This window comes from Phoca vitulina, unplaced genomic scaffold (genome assembly GCF_004348235.1).
Source record: "Phoca vitulina isolate PV1807 unplaced genomic scaffold, GSC_HSeal_1.0 scaffold23, whole genome shotgun sequence".
In the NCBI taxonomy this organism is placed as follows: Eukaryota; Metazoa; Chordata; class Mammalia; order Carnivora; family Phocidae; genus Phoca; species Phoca vitulina.
The window spans coordinates 26,994,650-27,002,945 of NW_022589726.1; positions in this window are offsets into that span (position 1 = coordinate 26,994,650).

Sequence of the window (8,296 nt, forward strand, 5' to 3'; positions counted from 1 at the left end):
GCTTTCAAAGGGACACTGAGCCAGAAAGATGCAAGTTGGACAGATCCAAATAAAGACGCAAGTAATATGTCCTCTGAGAGAAAGAGCTTGGAAAGAAGCTGGAGACCTATGGTTTCCATTAGTGTGTATAATCATACTTGAACAAGACTAAAATCTTTGACATATAGTCTTCAAAAGTTCTAAATTTTCCACACCTGACTATATTAATGTGAGGTAATATTTGTCCTCAGTTTTGTTTTGTTTTTGCCTATAGTCTTTCAGTAATAATATATTACCATATACTAACTTGTGGCTTTGTGGGGTGTGTGTTTGTGGTGTGTGTGTGTGTGTGTGTGTGTGTGTGTGTGTGTGTGTGTGTGAAGGCTCAAAATGAATAGAAATACTTTCTAAAGACTTCTGAGTGTTGTCTAGGCACCTGGTCAGTTGCCCTCCCTGAGCCTGATCCTCAGGTCCTGGGCCCCACCACTTGCATTCTTTGGAGGATATCTGTTTGAGGTAAGGGAGTGGGACCTGGGTTAGCACAATCCCATTCAAACCACGGGTCAGCCATCAGCCATATATAAATCCAGAACCTCCCTATGAGCTCTTCCCTCATTGAAAAATGGAGCTGTGATATTTTCCTGGCCTCCCCCAACAGAGACTGGAAGAGAAGACACCAAAATGCAGAAGTGAAAACTCACACTGCTCTGGAAGTCAGGGCTCAGAGTCAGGGTGCTCCAGTGTCTCTCACTTTGTGTGGCCCTGTAGTCGTTGCCCTAAAGCTTCTGTCCTCTACCCGACTTTTAGCTGGAGAAGGAGTCAAAGAGTAAATCTATTTCTCCCAGGTTCTTCAACTATAAAGCAAGGAAAATAATACACCCCTGGCTGGTTTGTTGTGCCCATTGGATCTGAGGTGCTCAGTGCAGTGCCAAGAAATCTCCATAGTGAACCATCAGTACTGGAAAAGTTGTAAATATTATGCTTTGCTGAAGTCAAGCAACATCTCCATGAAGTCTTAATGCAGAGGATGTCCACATTTCTGACAAGGTTTTTCACTGCCTCATGTACTCCAGTTTCATCTATTGACCCTCATACCCCAAGGTTTTGTGGGGTCTTTTAGAACTCAGCTGGGGGTGATTAGGAACACAGCCCCATTCTCTTCCCTCCAGAGACTACCCTGAAAAGTACTCTCTTATAAGCCCAAATTAACCAACTCAGTTACCCTTGGATCACTGGAATAACCACTTCATGATCATAAGTATTCTCTCTCAAGTGCTGTTTACCTTTACAAAGTTCTTTGCAAATATCGTTCTCTTCAGAGTAATGTATATCTTTATATACAGAGATCTTTATCTTTATTATACATATCTTTATATATGTTTATATGTATATATATCTTTATAGATATAGATATCTTTATATCTATGTATATATATATATATATATAATTTCCATTTCTACAGTGTGGAAATGGTATTTGCAAAATTCTTTCTTGTAAGCTTGATATTTAGAGTTAAGACATTTTGGGGAAAGATTGCTAACGACATAAAAAAGTAAAGTGACTTACATTAACTATATGTGATCACATGTTTGATTTTATATAGATCTTAAGATACCAGGTTCTTAAAAAGAGCCTAAGAAATATTATCTGATGATAACTTTGATGGTTTTGAGGCAAATTACACATTCTAAGGACAAGATATAAATTCTTGTCCCCTGGATGCCATAATGTCTCCTTTAAGCCACCTTGTCAAGACCCATTTACAACCTTCTTACTAGGTTCATAACTCTTTGTTCTTACTTAGAGATTTCCTACCCATTAGAGACCATAAATTAAAGCACACCAAGATAACCATTTGAGGACTATACTTTCATTATGAAAGCTTCTTGGATAATACCCAGTATCCTTGTTTCCAATTCTTATGAAAACTTCTTTTCTTTCTCCAAAACCTCAAAGCCTCAATTCACCTAAATGATCAATGCCCCATACATCTTCTATTTGCTAACACAAATCTCCTTTGAAGAGATAAGATTATAAATCACATGTACATTTTCTCCTTCGATCTAAAAATTTTCAGTTCTGTTTTAATATTATATAAGGTTTTAACACAAATCATCACCAAGCTGTGAAATCAATACCTTGAAAGAAACAAGATTTAACCCTAAAGAATTTACTTTGAATTATAGTTACAGATCTCAAAAGGTAAATACCTTGGAAGACTACTGAAAGATATATACCCCATTTTGTCTGACCATTTGATCTCTATCAGTAGTATGTGGAGAAGTACCTAGAGGAAGGAAGAAAGAAGGAAGAGGGAGGAAGGAGAAAAGGAGGAAAAGAGGCAAGGAGGGAGATAGAGAGAGAGAGAAGAGAAAGAAGGAAAGTGAAAGGGAAGGAAGTGAAAAAGGAAGTGTGAGAGGAAGGGAGAAGGAGGGTGAGAGAGAAGGAGGGAGGAAGATGAAGATCATTGTCTAAGTTGTCAGGAAGTTGACTTGTTTCATCTTTCAGTAAGTGATGAGGCAAGCTCCTTTCCACTTCCCATGATTTCCCAGAGCTGCTCAGGAGAAATTTCTACAAAACAAATTTCCCAACAGCAGAACAGTCGCTTCTGAATCTTCACATTTTGAAGAAGAAAATTTGAAACTCTTTTGTTCTGTAAGGAAAAAAATATATGCTGTGGGAGTCTACAAGTCTATTTTTCCCCTCTGTGTATATGAAATATGATTCTCTCAGCCCAGATTGGAGATTTTAGCTGCTCTGATTCAACAACATAAAATGTAAGAAACTAGCTGTATTATACTCTGGAGTTGAACAATCAAAATTCTGCCATTTTTGTGTTTTTGTCCACATACACAATCTAGCTTTAAATTACACTCACAGAGTGGAATTCAGTTAAACAAAATCTTCATTTGTCTGGGTTGTGATAACAATGTAATAAGCTCAGTTTACATAAACCAGGAAAGAAAATGAATCTTATAACTTAGTCATTCTATTACATGTAGATGTCATGTAAGTAGTTCAGCTGAGTTTTTCACTTCTGTGCTTGTAACACAGCCCTTATAATTCTGCCTGGAGTACCTTAGTTCCAATACATAAACGTAGGGAAGATACTTACATTTCTTCGCAGAAAAGACTACATATTTGCTACACCTCCCCAGATGAAGGGGGAAGAGAGGCCCTGAAAACCTGCTGATATTGGTTATTAGGGTGTGTAAATAAGGATTTGTCAAGAGGCCACTGATTTCTCTTTCCTACCTGCCAGACTAACCAAACCAGTGAATTCTTCTCCTTTGAATGCATTCTTTGGGCTGCATGGACTTTGAAGAGTCACTGAATATTAATATGTTTGGCTCTTTTTTCTGGCAAAGGAGGCTTTCTGAGCTCAACTCCAGAAGAAACCTTCTCTTCTTGCCTTCTGGCAGTCTGTAAATAGGTTAAATCAACTCATACATTTTTTAAAAGTCAATGTTCAATTGATATACTGAGATTCTGATTTTCAGAGCCTCAGTGGAACATAGACTGATTTTTCAATTTTAAAAAAGTACTTTTGTTTTGCATTCTAAAAAAATTTTTTTAAATACAGTTCACGTGTAACTTCAGTTATGCTACTTTAGCTCTTGGCTACATTGCTTTAATGAGAAATAAAGTTTAAGAGCCTCACTGAAGCAGAGAGTTAATTTTTAAATAGGATGAAAAAGAGTACAGTAATCTGAGCATATACATAGATTCTGTATACATAAATAATTGTAAATAACATAAAACCAAGTACTCTTTCCATGACTAAAGAAAATGTATTCATGCAAAATCTTCAAAATTATTGACCCTTTTCCTTCTCCATCTATAGCCCAGCATCACATCTACTCCTTTCCTTCCAGTGCATATTTTCTCTGTTCTCTGGGTTATGGATGTCAATCTCTTCCAACAGAGGCAACTACATCTTCAACCTGATTAAGTATTAATAGAGCCTTGCCTCCAAGCTGGGCAGAGAATTCAGAGAGTGTGAGCCACAGTGGCTCAGGTTAGGTCATGATAGGCATCACTGGGGCTGGATCAGAAAATTCAGTGATGAAATATTGTTAGGTGCACAATTAACCATCCCCCCATGGACTTTTCAATCTAAAACCATTATAGCCCTTGGGCCAAAGGGGCCAGAGGTGATGCTTATCCCCTCTCCTCACTGGGGAGAAAAAGACAAAAGAAACGACAACTCAAGGAGAAAGAGATGTAAAGCTCACTTTGCCCTTCTTGCCTACATTCTGAGAGGCTCTAAGAGCATTTTTCCACATTGGGATGTGCTTTTTTGCCCTAAATCAGCTGCCCAATTTCATGAGTTGGCTTGAAATTCTTTCCCCACCCTCAATACCCCACCCCCATTTCATCTGGTTTCTCGTATGCTTTCTCTAAGTCTCAATCTAGATGTCGCTTTCTCTAAAAAGCCTTCCTGATTTTCCAAAGCTAGACTAGGTACCCTACCCAGTGCTCCCAAAGCCCTTCTCCCACTGTTTTTTCAGCTGTCTGCCTGGAGTGTCCCTGAGGACTGAGACCTGGGCTGGTACTGGGAGGAGAGAGCAGAGGAAGAGCACATGATATACAGTTGCTGAGTGAATAAGTCACAATTCTACCTCCCCATTTTCTCCACCCCCACCCCCCGTTCTCTCATCATCTATTCCTTGTCTTTCCCAACTACCTTCATGATAGCAAAGATAAGAGAGTTGTAGAGAGGGGCACCTGGGTGGCTCAGTCAGTTAAGCATCCGCTTTTGGCTCAGGTCATGATCTCAGAGTCCTGGGATGGAGCCCTGGATTGAGCTCCCTGCTCAGTGTGGCATCTGTTTCTCCCTCTCCCTCTGCCTCTCCTCTCTGCTCATGTGCTCTCTCTCTCTTAAATAAATAAAATCTTTTTAAAAAGAGAGAATTGTACATAGAAAACACTATATTTGGCTTCAGGAGCCTTAGAAGTCCTACCTCACTTATTGTACTATCTGTGCTAACTTGGACTCAGTTTCCCCTTCAGTATCTTTCAGATTTCTTGTGAAGATAAAAACATAACACACTAAAAACAGCTTGTAAACTTTAAATTGTCATTAAAATGTAAAATACTGTTTGAAGTCTTATTTTCCCATACCCACCAGTTGAATATAACAGCTGGTATGGTTGGATAGAAGTTATCTCTAAAATCTTTTATAGCTATAACATTCATCCTACTGAATGTATTGGTCAAAAACATAGGAACAGATGGAAGAGAACATGAGTTGGTGCCACAAATATCTGGATATCTGAAATCCAGTTCAGGAGTCAAGAATGCGGCTTACCTCCACTGGGCCTAAGGCCATGTTCCTTGGCCCTATACTGAAAGCCTTCTGGATGCTAAACCTGCCTGTTAGCCAGCCTTATCCCATTATTTTTCCCCCACATAAACACCTTGCCTTCTCTGGCCCACACTTATTGCTCTTGTGGCCCTCCACGTAGACTGCTCTTCCCCTTACCTTTATCAATATCATTAATCCCCAGTACACATATTCCTTTGTAATAAGCTTCTTCCACTAAGTCACACATGAAGCCCATTCATTGTGGAGAGTCTATTCATATAATCATTCAATCATTCCATAAGCATTTACTGGCCTCTTACTATGTGCAAAGCACTGCTCTGGATGTGGTGAGGAATACCAAAATGAATGACACCTACTCCTTCCTCAGAGGAGCTTACACCCAAGCAGGGAAGACACAGACTAAATGAACTGTTATCTGATGTTGGAGGAAGAAAGAAGGACAAAAGCACTCTAAAGAGGTTCAGTCAATGCATTATGGCAGCATGAGGGAAGGAGTGATAGTTTCTAATCAGGGCAACCAGGGAAGGCTTCACAGAGCACATTTATTTGAGCTAGGCCTCAAAGAAGAGAAGCAAACAGAGATTAAATTATTCTGGGAAAAGGGAAAATATGAGTAAAGGAACAGAGCCCATTTGGAGAACTATGAGTGGTCTGCATAGGGCAGGTTGAGGGATGTAATAGGACTTTAACCTGGAAAAGTTAAATTGAAGTCAAACAGAAGTATCTTATGGCCATGAGATATATATGTCGTTTTATTCAGATGAGGTAAACATAGCCCTAAAGTAAGCTGAAGGGATAGTAAATGAGCATCCAATGAGTATATAGGGAGCAACTTTAGTTGGGACTGTGCCAGGGGCTGGAAATAGAGCAGGAAACATGGAAGAGGCTCTACCCTTAAGGAGGTTGACTGACTGATAAACAGGTAATTCCCAGACAGTGCAGAGGTGGAAATATAGAGTGCTAGCCAGTAGAGAGGTTAGTGGGACAGGAGAGGTATGGTTCATATATTATGCCCCATGAGAGAAGAGTTGGTGCTTGTTCACCCTCTGTCTCTAGTGATAGGAAAGGGTCTGGGTCATAGTAGATATATGGTAAATATGTTGACTGAATACAAAGTGAATATGAAGTTCCACCTAATATCAAATCATAAGAATAAATAGAGATAGCCTGCTGAGGTATTGCAAGAAGGTAGCCTATCTAAAACTTTCAGAAATATGGATTAAGAGTGACTTTTTCATCCCAAGTTCTTTAATTTTCTATTTATCCACACAAATTTACCCTTGTAGTTTGCTAAACCTCCACTGTTGCCAATGGGTCCTAACACAGGACTTGATACAAAGTAGGTACTCAATAAAAATGTATTCGATGAATGGTTGGGTAGGTGGATTCATGAATGGATAGATGAGTGGATGGATGAAGGACTGAGTGAACTATTCATATACAAGAAGCTAGATATATTGAAGAATCTCTACATAATGTTACCTCATTACACATATTTTTCTGGTCCATTGAGATGACTGGGGAAATGTCAACAAAATTTAAACACTATTTAAAAAAAAAAAAGATATGTAAATGTTAATAATGTCTACTCTTGTCCAATAATTACTGCTCTCATCAAGAGAAAAGAGCAAAAATGCAAATTCTATAACTAAAATACAACCTAATATATCATAAAGGAAGAGGGTTAAATAATTTAAGCACCATTAGGGAAGAATACCCTGCTAAAAATTAACTACGGAAACCATGTGAGGAATTTTTTTCTTTAAATATATACTTCTTTATTAAAAACATCACATATTCTCAAAGATATTAGTCTTATCCTCATGGCTCAACATTTCAAATGCAAAACTTAACTGTTATCAATATAAAGCATCTGCTTTCCACATATGCCAATTTTTTCAGAAGCTCTTCAAATAGCTCTTCCTATTTTAATGGAAAAGTGTCTACAATGTCAAATCTGAGCTTGCCACATGTTCAGGAAGGCCAGCTTAGAAAGGCCAGCAGTCAATGAATTTGCATGACATTCAATTACACCTCTAAAAAGTCCTGGATTTCAATGATAATAATTATATTCATAATAATATATGCCATGTATTGACCTCTACGATATTTTACTCTAAGCTACCCACACAACAAACATTAGTTCTAATATTCTTGATTTGTAGCGCAATCACAGTTGGCACTAAAAATACTTCCTCAGGCCTTCCAAACTAACCATGGCCCATATATACCAAAAATTACGGTGCAAATTGGGAGTAAACTGGAGAGCATTACAGACTGTTTCAAAAGTCTCCAAATCTGCATTTGCTTTCATCCAGAAATTATAAAAATTTTAGGACCTTAACCTACAAAAATAATTAAGGATAAGTTCAAAGTTTTCCTAAAAGGAAAAGTTTTTCCAGAGTTTTTATAGTAGCAAAATATCGAAAGCAATTTTAAATGTCCAACTACATCCATGGGAAATTATGCTATGTAAAAAAGAGTTATGGGTGTTAATATCATAGTCATGGTTTACAGATAAGTAGGAAAAGTATGTTCTAAAATTTTAGGTCAAAGAGTCCAAATGTGTGCATGCCTATACGTGTACACATGGACAAGGGGGACCTATAAGGACATACTCCAGGGTATTAACAGTGGCTCTTCTAGGTGGTAGGACTGTGAAGGACTCCTAGTTCTTCCTGTTCACTTACCTGCATTTTCCATAATGAGCAACTTTTTTTTTTTTAAGATTATATTTATTTATTTGACAGAGAGAGACACAGCAGAGAGAGGGAACACAAGCAGGGGCAGAGGGAGAGGGAGAAGCAGGCTTCCCACAGAGCAGGGAGCCCGATGCGGGGCTTGATCCCAGGACCCTGGGATCATGACTTGAGCCCAAGGCAGATGCTTAACCAACTGAGCCACCCAGGCGCCCCCAGCTTTACTTTTTTAAACCTAAGCTTAGGGGCGCCTGGGTGGCTCAGTCGTTAAGCGTCTGCCTTCGGCTC